The 11,372-nt window shown below is 39.1% G+C and overlaps 1 protein-coding gene and 1 pseudogene across 7 annotated transcripts in view; both read right to left on the reverse strand.

Moving 5' to 3' along the window:
* Window positions 1-11,372, reverse strand: part of Sncaip (synuclein alpha interacting protein) — a 149,251-nt gene that overhangs the window by 38,192 nt on the left and 99,687 nt on the right. The gene's annotated exons all lie outside the window — the stretch shown is intronic.
* On the reverse strand, window positions 10,182-10,967 carry LOC105742172 (annotated as a pseudogene).

An 11,372-nucleotide genomic window follows, 5' to 3' on the forward strand; every position in this document is an offset into this window, starting at 1 on the left:
CTGGAATGCTCTTTCATATAACCTGCACTTTGCAGTGTACTCCTAAGGCCTTTCTGGCTCTGGCATTCTAGAAACAAAGAAGAAACTAAGAGGAGATGTGGAGGGAAAACTTTTTTCTCCAGTAAGTAATGTATAACTGTCCAGAATGGAAGGGTGGTCTCTAGATGGCTTCAGACTGTCGTTTTTATCCCCTTCTCTTGGTCTGAGCTCTTGGTTGCATACAATGCTTGGCCTGGAGAAGACAATTAACAGATGCAAGTATGTGAATTTGAATCTCACCCTTAATGAATGGACAATACACTGTCTTAAGAAATGCACACAGGGTATCTTCCTGAAGGATTTACAGCTTAAGGTCACAGAGGACAAAAGTACTGCTAATACACTCAGAGGAGTGATAATCACCAGTAAAAGCTAGATTTTCTGAAGTTATTTATAATATGTACATATGTAAAGGCAAAGATGAATTCCAGTTGTTCCCCTATAAATTTAAGTTTTCTATCTTTTATATGTCCTTGTCTCTCTAAAAATGTGAAGCTATGAGAAATTAATGTATGCCAGAAATTTATGTCATGGCTTTCTCTCTTTCTTAAGAACACACAGTTACTTATATAAAACAGAAGATAGAGGACATAGAACTTATAAAGTATAATGTACCTTTGGTTTTACTCACCATCCTTTTGAAAAAATTGCAAGATATAGGAAAATATATAAAGATTTTTAATGTGCCTTTGGTTTTACTCACCATCCTTTTGAAAAAATTGCAAGATATAGGAAAATATATAAAGACTTTTTTTGAGATACATACTTATTATTAGGCATGGTGTTTACTAATATTTTGTCAATTATCTCAATTTCTTTGGATCTTCTAAAAATATGCATCTGAAAATACAATAAGAAATGTAAAGCCACATGACTTAGTAGGTCAATAAAATGAGTGCATTGTACCAATATATTTATGCATTATATAAGGTCATGGGTTCAAAAGGCTACTCTTTTATGTTGGCTTTATTTACATGGGGAATTTTTTCCAAGCGATACAGGGAAATGGATACCATATGTTTCCCAGCTGTTTGGTTCTGACAGGAGCTATTAAGAACACTCTGTGGAAATGAATTCTGTCTGAATCTTAAGAAAACATTTCTTTTCACAGAACGGCCTAGAAACTAAAGAAGGAGCATCAACATTTAGGCTTGTTGTCCTTACTTTTATTCAAGTCTGGCTTTTGGGGGAGGTAGAGTAAATTCTGTGCTTTACAGTCTGTATCTTGATTGCCGGGGGAAAAATTCAGCCAATGAAAATGGATTTATTTAACAAGCATTCATTCCAATGTTCCAAGTTATTGCTGTACCATATATTTGGGTGAGAAGAAAAGCAGTTTTATGTATCTACAGAAGACAAAATTCATCACATTAATTTTATTTTTTAAATTTATGTATTTGGTACAGGATCTCACTATACAGCTCAGACTTGTAATGATCCTCCTGTTTTCAGCCTTTGCAGCACTGAGACTATAGGCATGCATCACTACGCCCCGACTTGGTTGCCGGCTCAGTGTGCCCAGGGGTGGGGCTGGTGCAGCTCGCGGTAACAAGACATTCATTTTAATTTTGACCTTAAATTTATTACAAGTAACATGGTTTCTACTTACAACAGCAAAATACCTGTTTATTTTAAAAACAGGTATGTTTAAAAGTAAAGTGTTTTAGAAAAACATATTAAATAACAGTACTAGCGGTATACAGGTAAAAATAAACACTGGATATAACAAAGATATTACAGAAATTATACTTAAATTATTAGGTTTGGGAGGTCCTGCCTTGTAGTTAATAGCTGAATTCTTTAGCACCGTATATGGCCATTCTTCTATTCGTTTACTAATTTATGTACTTACTTCAACACTCATGATTATTACTCATCATTCCGAACCTTCCACTGATAAATTTACCCCTACTGGATATACTGTGTTCTTTCTTCACTGCTCCTGCTCTTGGGCTTGTTTCTCTTCCTGCAATACCTTAATGTTTTCTCTTCCTGAGACTCAGGGACACAGCACAGGTTCCATCAGACAAGGTATCTCCTCTAACTCTCCCATGGACAGCTGCTCCAGCTTGACAGTGCCCTACCAATATTTGGACCTACCTGGAGTTGGGGACTTCTGACATTTATGCACCTATTCATTGGTACATTGATCTCACCTTTTCTCTTAAGAATTCCCCCAGGACACACACTGTGCAAGAATCTATTGGTGTTTGATATCAGTCTGTAGTCTAGCACAGTGCCTTGAAGACAGCAGGACCTACTTGTAAATCTTTGAGTGAGTAGATGTATAAAGAGAGAAGGGAGAGAAAAGAGTGCATCTCACAAAATATGTAAAATGAAGCATGTGAATGAGTTCTGTTGAAGTAAGTCTGTCTTATCACACGGTGAGCATGCTGTGTTGAATATGTCAAAGACAGCATCAGTAAGCTACTGAAGATGTTGAGATTTAGATGGATTTTTTTTTTTTGGCTGGCTCAGGAGGCCTATTGGCAGGTCAGGTAAGGCATGAGGATCTGGGGCTCAAACCACAGCATCCTGAGCCTGACTGCTTTGTTTAAGCAGGCACTTAAACAACTGAGCTAATGGGCAGGCCCCTGAGGCTGAGATTTAGGAGATGTGCTACAAGCTGGAATGCTCCCATCTATTTCCTGCAGTAAGTCCTGAGTCTCAGTTTCCTCATCTATAGAATGAAGAAGTCAGCATGTATGGTTGCTAAAATCTGATCCACCCCTAAATTCCTAGGACTGCATGTAATGTCTACAAATAACAGGCTCTTTATTCTGAATGACTCACTATGAAACACTATAATTCTTTTGGATCCAAGTATTTTACCATATCCTCACAAATTTGTAATTATGAGGCTAAGCTGACTGCTGACATAGAACAACTCTCTGGCTCTTGGGCCTGATAAATTAGTATTTTCTTAAAATGATAATGGAGAGCTTGACGTTATAATAGCAGATCCAACTTTTAAGCCTAAACATCAGTACTGACTCCTAAAATAACTATTTTATTTCCAAATAGTAGAGTTATGTGTGTAGAGTTATGTGTCCATATTAGAAAGTTAACTTAAGGCACCAAGAAAAGAAAAAAAAAGTTATGTCTTAAGAATAAAATACTTTTTTAAAAATTAAAAGTTAAATGGGTTCTACTGTCTCTGAGAAATGAAATGGTCAGATTTAGATATTATTTCTTTAAAGTGTACATGACAATATACTGTATGTTTATAGCCAATGGAGACCTTGCTAGTTTGAATACATACCTTCTGGGTTTCCAACAATCCAGTTCCTATCGTTTTTTTTTTTTTTTTTACACCAAAAGAAGGGGTATTACGAACGTTTAGGAATGTCAATGGTAGAATCATAGGTTTCCTTTATCCTACATAAACTGAAATCTATGGTGTACCCACTTAATGCAAATACTGCAGGTTCTGTAACAAGTGTGACTTCTACTTCTACCCCCTCATGACAGAGGATATGGTTCTGAGTGAACACAATTTGTGGGTTCTTTGTTATACTTACAAAGTGTAACCTAATCTAAGAAAAGGCTAAATTCACTCTGAGTTTGGAGTATTATACTAAGGCATTATACTGGGAAGACTAAGTGAGTATGAGAGAAATCTATTTCTGGAATGGGGTGCTTGCTCATTCCTTCATTTTGATGCCATGGTCCCTTTTTTGAAGGTGTCTTGAAGTTGTAGGGAAAGAACAGAAAACTTTATTTTTCAACAATACCAGTCAGCTATCTACATTAGTATATTCAAATTTCATAGAAAAAGATTCCTTGATTTGAGTTCTAAACTTCTTCTAAGTAGATAACAATACTGAGCAGTTGTTGTTGAATATGTCAGAGCCACCTGCTCAGATAACTCTGCAGCCTACTGGTAGTCATTTCTTTGTTCTGTGAAAATTCATTCAACACTCAAGCCCTTTAAAGTGGACAGAAAAGTTACTTCTTTGCCAATGAGCCATTTCCTATTATGAATGCAGACTCAATATTTTGACAAGCTTAAGCCACTGGGCTTTAAAAGTACAGTCCACTGAACAGCAACTGGTAGATCTGAAGAAAGTACCTGCCTTTAGAATTATTCTGTCATCTAACAACAATGCTAGCCAGGGAGAGAGGTCACTAGCATAAGTGCCTATCAGGCAAATGCAAAGTCTTAGTCTTCACTTTAACACTAGCACAACTAGATGAGCAAACTGAGTTTTATGTTAATTCTGGGAACATTTCCCCTGACTCCATCCTCTTTTGCTGTGTGAAACTGAAGAGACACAGAGGGAGTTGGAGGCCTCCAAGGAGAAGGCTCTTTAAGCACAGGACTGGAGCAGGCCATGCGCGAGAAAGCTCAGTGCAGCTTCTGGCCCTCAGACACACGCTCACCGATTCTGACGAAGGTGTCAGGGTTTTAGTGTTGACTGACTGTCAAGACCAAAGAACATCAAGTGGCTGCTCCTTCTAAGGCAGAACAATATGCAGAAGGAGCAGGTAGGTGAGAGGGTAAAAAACTTCTACTTTCTACTCTTCTCTTACCACTGGTAGCCCATCAAACACCTGCTATTTTATTTCTAAATATGAAGTTTGTGTTCACATTAAAAAATAGCATCAGATAGAAAAAAAAGTGTGGGCATCTCTTTAGACTACAAGAATGTTTCCTGCTTCTCCCTCCTATTTCCTGGGAGAAATGAGGAAAGGGTGTGAAACCTGATCTTACTTTGAGAGGAATGTACCTAGGCATGGGATGGGAGAGTGGAAAACTGGCACTGCCCTGCAGCCTGCATCCTCCTGTGCCCACTGCCTCTCCAGAGCTCTTACTGACCAAGCTGGGGAGAGGACAGCAGGCCTGGTGCATGAAGCAGAGCAGGGGGAGGAAGAGAGAGAGGCTCTTTCTGTGTCCCTGTCCTCCAGTGCAGGTCGCATCACTTTGCAGGCAATATTATGAAAGATGAGAGAAAGAAGCCAAGGCATTTTAAGAATTCCACAAATATATCTTAATTGGAATTTCCTAAAATTTCCCTTAAAATTTGAAACATATTTGTGAAAGATTTTTCTATGTTTCTGGGCACAAAGCAAGTGTATGATTCCATCAGTGATTTTTCATGCGTCTCAAGGATGGATGGGCAGCTCTTATGTATTCTCAATTGAAAATAAATGATAGCTCAGGGAAATTTAATTATCATGGGGAGAATGGCACACCATACTGACTTCTCAACCAGGACTTCATCCCTGATTCCAGCTTTCCATAAAGCTAGAGGACTACTTTATCAAAATTAAAATTATTCCCTAGACATGCAATTCACAGTCCCTCTATTTGGGTCATGGCAGCACACGGAATCCCACAACCAGCGGCAAAACCTAGTCATACTCCTTTTAGATTCATTTTAACCTAACCCCCAAAACTGTACTCTCTACCTAACACAATGTCATTCAGGAGCAAGTTTGGGGAAAAGAGTTTCTAATAAAAACTATTTTTGAAAACATTAGAGTGGAATATTTTCTCTGTTTTATCTTTAGTGGTGTTAGCTTAAGCTTAGACTCATCTTATTACAAGAATCTGTTCTTTCAGCTGGATCTCTTTTTAATATAGTCAAGAGATGTCACACTGTAATACAGCATAGCATGTTCAGAAGTGTTAAAGCAATTGACACAAGAATAAAGCATTTTTACAAGGTTCATGCAATCAACAGTTATTTGTTGAGGAGCTTCTGTGCCGTGGCCCTAGGGGACTGAGGGGAATGAAATACCCAGACAGTACTGGTGAAATGCAGAATGCTCTGAAGGAAACACACAGGGTTCCAGAAGAACTAAGAAACCTTATCAAGGAGATGACATTTATACTAAGACCAGGGCGATAATAAGATGAGAGTTTCAGGGGTAAAATTAGAGGAAAGACAATTTTAGAGGGAAACACACTCCCAAAAGCCTGAAGTAGAAGAGTATCTGGAAGATTCTACAGCTCTCAAAGCACACAATTCTACTACAGCAAAGTGAGCTGAACATGAGGAGAGAGGCTATGGGGGGGGGGCAATGCAGCTGGGAGTTTTACTGGCCACAAAAAAGTTGTTGCTGTTGTTGTTTTTCATTTTAACTGAAATAAGGTATCCCTGAGGGGGGCTCACAAAGAAATGTGCACTCTTACAGGGTGGAAGGGGCTGAGGGAGCTCTAAATTTTAGAAAGGCACTAATCTCATTCATGAGGCTCCACCCTCATGACCTAATAACCTTCCTAAAGGCTTTACCTCTGCATTATATAACCTTGTGAGTCAAGGTTCAATGTATTAATTTTTTAGGAGATTCAGGTTCTGGTGATGAACTGACGTGGGGTGTAAAGGAGGGAGAATTCTGGCTTCAGAACAGAGTAGATTTTTTTTAGTAAGTTGTGCACTGTTTTTTGAAGGGAAAATCTGTGGAGGAACATGTTGTGCAGGGGGTTGAAGAACTCTTTAGAATTCTATGAGACATCCAATGGGTCTCTGAAAAGAGAGGCTAGACTGTGGGATTCAGCAGCTTGTAGATGGTACATATTTGAAACTGACGATGTGTGAGAGAGCCTTTGAGGAAAGAGAAAGGATCCTATTAAATATTTGGTCTGATTGGTGGTTTAAAGGTCAAGTAAAGAAAGGAAAGCAACTAGAAAGTAGAAAAGGAGATTTTAAAGTTTCAGGAGGAAAACGAGGAGAGGGATGGTCTTACAATAACTATGACAGGAGACCAGAAAGGAATGGCCAATAGAGTCAAATACTGCCCAGAGGCCAAGAAAGACAAGCACATTGGAATGTCAGTGGATTGACGATATGGAAGTGGTGACTTTCCCAGACAAGTGAGTCAGATTGTGGATGCTTGAGGTGAGGGGAAGGAGAAGGCTGGAGATGGAGTTTCACATAACTCTTTAAAGCAGATTGGCTCCAAATGGGGTGGAAAGGCACAGAGAAGCACAATGGGAGAGGGGTTTTTATTAGGTTTTTTTTTTCCTCCCAGAACTGGGGATTCAACTCAGGCCCTTGCCCTTGCCAGGGAAGCACTTATTCCACTGAGCCATCTCGTGGGCCCGTTAGTTTTTCTTTAAAGATGAGAAGAGCATATGATGGGTAATGGCCCTAGAGAAAAAAGGACTGCTGGTGCAGATGAAAGCAGGACTATCAAATGAAGAGAAGCAAAATGGCAGCTATTCATGCTTCCATTACGATGGCCACCCAAGGAACCAGGCTTCTTTTCACTTCTTCCCATATTAATTTGTGCATCCACTGTCCACACCTCTGGCCTTACTGTTAGCAACAAAGCTAAGGAGACACCATCAGGAACACAATTGTCCAAATGAATTTTTAGTCCACTAGGGAAAACTAGTATTAAGCCAGTATCACATTATTAATAAAATTCAAAACACAGCATCCTGAGCTTGGCTGCTTTGTTTAAGCAGGCACTTGAACAACTGAGCTAATGGGACGCTGAGATTTAGATGTGCTACAAGTTGGGATACTCCCATCTATTTTCTGCAGTAAGTCCTAAGTCTCAGTTTCCTCATCCATAGAATGAAGAAGTCAGCATGTATGGTTGCTAAAAGGAAAAGCATAAAGAGCTAGAAAATGAGTTGGGGTGCAGCTGGTATAAAAGAAACAGACCTTCACTGTCCAATACGGAGGGCTGTGGTAAGTGAGCATTTAAAATATAGCTGGCAGCACACACTAACATGTTAAGTTTTGACTTAGTAAATAAAATAACCCATCTGTTTAATAATGGTACTAAAAGATGGTAAGTTACATGTGTGGCTCATGTTATACATTTTTATTAGACAGCCTGTCTAGAAGTCAGGTAAAGGGCCTCCAAAAAGAGCTTTGGAGGTGGAAAGGGAACAGGAAAAACTCCCAACATAGAACATACCACACACGCAGGCAACCGAGGTACAAGATTCTAGGATTGTCTGTTACCTGAATTTATTACTTATTTACTCTGAATTTCTGGTTCCTTGTCCTTCTGTTGGACTTTCCCACACTCATTTCTACCACGAGGTGAGGAGCTTTCTTTAATGATCTTTATTTACTTACTTGACTGGCTGTACTAGGAATTGAATTTTAGGGTTTGCCTATGCTAGGCAAGGACTCTATCAGTGAGTCCAGTTAAGCCCTAGACCGTTTTATTGAGGGAAAAGTCCAAGCAAAAGAGTCAGAGCAAAAGAGATATGTAGATGGAACAGGATCATTTGAGATAGCAAGACAAGCTGTTTAATGTGGGGAGACAAAGGAAAAATCACCTTCAGCAAGCAGTGAGGTGCTATCAGGGATACTTTGGAGTACACGAAACTTTCAGAACACACACTCATCCATTTCACACTGGATTGGGAAGATGGGTCAGAGGAAATCCTTTCTTCCTGCTGAAGGTCTTAGACTCCTGAAGAGGAAGTGACTGAGAAGCCACACCACACAGGCAAAAAGGGTTCTGTGTTTTTGTTTAGTGTTCTTTGTGTCCTGATAGTTCACTTCCTCCCTTCTCTGCCTATATGACACTTTTCTCTGAATTTCTGGTTCCTCGTCCTTCTGTTGGACTTTCCCACACTCATTTCTACCACAAGGAGCTTTCTTTAATGATCTGTTTTTAGCTCTTTTTTTGGGCAGAAGTGGGGATTGAACTCAGGTCTTTGCATTTGCCAGGGAAGCGCTTATTCTACTGTGTCATCTCCCCGGCCCCAATGATCTGTTTTTAGAAGCAGGAGACATGTTCCTTTAGAGCCAAATAAGAAGAAACTGAAACATGGAAGAGGAGACTATGAGAACCTTCCTCTAAGTTTTCTTTGCCACAAATTCTTTCTTAATTATGACTTTCTTAATTCTCGAAAGTTAACATTGCTATTAACTTTTTAGAAGACAAGGCTGCTGCAGTGACTGTACTTATGGTTGGGCAAAGAGAAAAAATGTCCAAGTAAAGAGAAGAGGCAAAGACATTGGCAATGTATTTAAGCTCTGCTACTTTCAGCCCCTTCTTTAATTTCAGTATCAAGAGTCTGACTCTAATTTTTCTATTAATCCTTGTTTCATCTTCATGCACATTGATATATTCTTTCTCTCAGAAACAAATTTACTTTTATGATTAAATTCTGTGGTCCATTCACCATCATAGTCATTAGTATTCCATAGCAATAGAAAAAAAAAACAGCAGATAAAATTGTTTTCACTTTATGATTAAAACTATACAAAAATATGACTTAGGAAAAGACAGTAATTTTATTTTCATGGCAAGATTAATTATAGTTTTTATCTTTCTATCTTTTAAAGAATTCTACAATCTTTATAATTATGTTAAAAATTAAAATAATTGTTTATATCATGAGCCTTCTCATCTAGATGTTCTGTAACTTTAAAATTTTTTAACTATTAAATAAACTGGGTGTTTTGTTACAAAATACTAGATCCTTGCTGAGGTGTTGATGTGTTCATTTTCTTGACTGAGATCACAAGGAAAGGTGTTTCTCTATTCTTCGGAGTCTTATTTATATCACATCATGTGAAATGGATTAATCAGCAAGCTTTTCAATTTAATTTCATGCTTTTAGCATTAAAACATAATACAAACTGAAAATAGGAGATTTGCAAGTCTAACATCATAAATTATACCACAGCAATGTCTACAGGATAAACCTCATGCCAATCTATTATTTTAGGTAATGGATGAAATCCTTGAATATTTTAGGACACTATGTAAGTGCTTGTTGTTACAGGTTTATAGTCTGCCACAAGATTTGCATGCACATGCCTAAACATACAGCAAATTTGCAATGCTTTTAAATACACATCCCAGTTATAAGATGTTGAGGCTTAAAAATAGGGTTTGCTTTACTCATTATAATACAAGTAACATTTTATATTATTTGGTATTGATATTCTTTCATAATCTATCTCAAAGACAGCACAAGGTCATTTGTTATATAAATGAATTTTGAAAAATGTCCAATAAACCATTTATCATTGAACAAATAATATACATACACTAAGCCTAAAAATTTAGACAATCAAGACAACAGTAATCCATAAGCATGTAAAATGAGACCAAATTTGCAAAGCTGAATAGGGGTGGGGCTGGCACAGCATGTGGTGCTAGGGATTGAAATCTAGTCCCTGAGCCTGCCTAAACAGGAGCTTTAGTCCACTGAGCTATCTGGCCTGCCCAAGACTATAATCTTCTGAATCAAGAGATTCAAATTCCAATTCTACACTGAATTGATTGGAAACTGAATCCTGATCCAACTAATCACCTGACTGTGCACTTACACCGTCACCCAGATCCAGACTTGATGGAGTCTCTGTCAAGACACTGCTTTTACTTCTTTCACAACACATCTCCCTTTCTACACACAGAGCTAGGCTTTCATCAAAAGAAAAAAAATACTATCTGATTTGTAGACTTTTTTTTTTTTTTCATTCACCAGACATTTCATCTGAACTTTCTTCTGTCTCACTAACTGCTCTGCTGCTAGATGAGATAGATGGTCTAGAAACCAAATCTGAAGGTGAAGGTGTTTCTTCTTGTAGATCAGTGTCCTTTGGTTCACTTCCACCTTCAAGGAGACATGTGATCTTGCGCACAGATGTGCTAGAGTCTGATAGACTGATTACTATCAAGTGTCGATAGATCATACTATATATTTTCCCGTGCTCTTTCCCAGAGCTTGGCACTCCAAACAACTCTCCTAGAAGATCATTCAAACAATATACAATACGTTTTTGTTTCTCCACATCCAATCTTTCAGCCATAATATACTGGCCAAGATAAAATAGGATCTCTTTTGTAGTTTAAGTGCCTTTTTGGGCACCAACAGACTTTAATAACTTCGAAAACAATGGCTTTGGTCCAACCAGGGTCTCTTGTTCCAAAGCAGCAATCCATGAGGTGCTTATGGCACCATCAGTAGACACAGACATGTTGGTATTCACAGACATGGGTGACGAGGTGGGGGTGGGGGACTGGGGGGTGGGCATCACAGATATCCAGCAGACCAGGCTTCTTGTCCCATCTTCCGGTCAGGGCCACACATTTGCCTGGATCAACACAGAAAATTTGCTGTACACTGTTGATCACAGCGGGCTGTCTCCAATGACCAGTGAACACAGTCACTCCTCAAAAGCGGGCTTTTTCGCACCCACAGGGTGCCGGGGGGTCCTCCAGGCCATCCCAGTTCCCATCACCAGCACACAGAAGCCCAACGCCCTGGGCCTTGGCGACTATCCTCATGGACCCAGACCACAGGGGCGCTCAGATGGACCAGGGAAGAAAAGAAGGTGGCTACCAGTCACAGCAGTGGCTACAGCTCTGCCGGGGGTGGGGAGGGTGAAGAGGTGGGGGGC

This window comes from Octodon degus, unplaced genomic scaffold, assembly GCF_000260255.1.
Source record: "Octodon degus isolate 3935 unplaced genomic scaffold, OctDeg1.0 scaffold00040, whole genome shotgun sequence".
NCBI lineage: Eukaryota > Metazoa > Chordata > Mammalia > Rodentia > Octodontidae > Octodon > Octodon degus.